The sequence below is a fragment of the Carettochelys insculpta genome, chromosome 4, assembly GCF_033958435.1.
Source record: "Carettochelys insculpta isolate YL-2023 chromosome 4, ASM3395843v1, whole genome shotgun sequence".
NCBI lineage: Eukaryota > Metazoa > Chordata > Testudines > Carettochelyidae > Carettochelys > Carettochelys insculpta.
In genome coordinates, this window is record NC_134140.1 from 106,054,276 (window position 1) to 106,056,894 (window position 2,619).

Here is a 2,619-nt window from a genome sequence, read left to right on the forward strand (position 1 = left end):
ATCAATCAGCTTGCAGGACCACAGTCCCTGTATGTAAGTAGCAGAGCTGGTTGTGTTTCATGCCCACAGCAGGGGTTCTCATACATCCTGCACATTTACTGGGTGAGCTGGGGTCTGCGCTGCACTGCTTCCCCCCCCACCCCAACCCACTGTTGATGAGTGCAAAGGGGAGAAGGCAGACCTCTGCTGCTTGCGCCAGCCCTGCTAGTCCCCCAGGGCCACATGAGCAGGAGATGGGCAGCAGTTCTTGTGACCAGTGCCTCCCCTCCTGCTTCCCCTTCATTTGTCCCTGACTGGCAGTGCTTGGCCCATGGGGCCAGAAGTATTCCTAGACCTCAGGCACTACAGACCCATGCAACTTATCGCACCTGAATAGTTTTTTTTTGCAACTCTTCTTGGACTATAACTTGTGCTTTCTGAAAATTGCTCTGTGTAATGAAATCAACCTGCGTTGTGAATGAAAATGCATTCAGCATTGGGAAACACGTGGGTAACTCCACCTAAGGTGTCTTCTCTGTGTGTCCTCAGAAGGGCCATGGACCCAGGAGGACAGACATTTTTGTGGGGAAATCTGGGCCTGGGTGTCAGCATGCACATAGTAATTAGGGCTTCTGGAAGCCAATGCACAAGTGGTATTTGCTAACAGGCTGCTGGGGTCAGAACTGTGACTATGCACATGCTCAGTCCTTCCCCCCACCCCCACAGGTGAAGTTGTGACACAGCCACTCACCTGTCTGGACCGCACTCCACAGTGCCACAGATACCACGTCACGCTGAACTGTTGAACTTCCTTTGCCTTCCAAACTTTATACTAGCAGGATGATCTTCCCGTGTACTAACCCCACTAGGTAACTGGTACTGAGCTACTATTGCAGCCTCTTGCAAGATGTAGCATAGCTCCTTTGGGTGCTCAGACCATTCAACACAGAACCATCCCAGGGCTCTTGGAGCTTGATGGCTAGTCACAAATTCCTGCCCTGATGCATTACTGTCTGTGATGTGAGACTATGATGCCCGGTAATGATGTTAAGTTTATGTTTCGTCAGCTGTTTATGAAAAGGCACAGCGGAATTACCCTACCTTGGAATAATACGGGGCATATATAGAGATGGTGCGGCAGACACTCCTTCAAGCAACTGAACCATGCAAATTGCAGGCAGCCTCAGTTGAAAATACTGCAGCGGACCTTAGGTGAGACACAACGCTTTAGACAAGTAGCTAGTGCGCTAATGACTTTTTTATTTGCATTAATACCACTTTACAGCCTGTCGTATTAATCGCAGTGCTGGACCTGAACTGACGCCTGCAACCTGCCCTGCCTTGTGTGTTTTGGCCCGGTACTACGTGCCTTGAGGGGGAGGTGATGAAAGAACTTCGCCGGCACAACTTCTGCTACAGTAACCCGACTACCGCCTCCCATGAACGCAGACGGCGGCCGTCTGGCTCTCAGGGTGCAGTAAGCCAATTAACATGCGTCCTGCCCCCGGCGGTCTTTCCTTTGCGCAGGGCCGATGACGGACGGCAACTACGACGCAGGCACAAACCAACGCTCTGACACGAACGCAGACAGACCCGAGGCCTGCTCAGCTGGGTCTGCACAAGGCGTCTGGGCCGGCGCATGCGCTTTTGAGACCACCGCTCCATTGGCTGCCGAGGTAACCAATGGGGCGCCACGGTTGGAGTCCAAATCAGGAAGCGACTCCCGCGCGATGGAGCGGCGGCGGCTCTAGCATCCAGAGCAGGGAAACGGAAGGAGCGGGTCGGTCCGTGGGGGGACGGCGCCCGGCTGAGTCCGTTAGCAGCTGCTGCTGCTGCAGGTCGCCGTAGTTAGAAAAGTAAGTAGACCCGTGTGGCGGGCTGGGTTAAGGCTGGCGGGGGTTGAAGCTGCTACTCGGGCTCCCTTGCAGGCTACCAGACCCTGTCTAGTGTCGCGGGGTGGAGGAAACGAGGAAGATCAACTCTGAGGAAGGGTTTTGAATGCTAAGCTGGAGCCCACCCGCTCAACAAACAGAAACAACCCGGTATTGCTACATTAACACTTATTTTAATTAAATCAGCCATTGTACACATTGCAGCTATGTACTGTTAGTGTTGTAGGGTTATTTAACTAATACATGCCCTCATAGATATATTCATTTAGTGTTATCACCATGGGAACAAGATTCAACTTAAAATCACTTCTTCTCACAGTATTATACAACCATTATGTTGTTACACAGAACATCATTATCATCTGCACTGCAAGTAACACAACAGAAATGCGTTTCTTTAAATGCTTGTTTCCCATCTGACTGCCACCAAAAAAATTGATGGATGGGGTTGGTGTCCTGTTTGAGTGAGTCATTTTACTATTATTCCCTTCCTCTTGCTGGATTAATTGTGGGGGAGGAGCCAGTTATTTAAATTAAATATGAGCAAAAATTGAGTGTGTCAAGCATTTGTCTGCTCCAGTCAGAAGAATTATCTGCTGGTTCAGAACTAAGATAACATGCATTTTTGTTTGGGTAAGACTTCAACGTGGTGTGCTAAAGCAGTGATGGAACTATTGTAGTTCTAACTCTGTTTGGTATAGCTGCTAGTAATTTGATTACCTAATTGGGTATATGGTCCTTCTTTCAG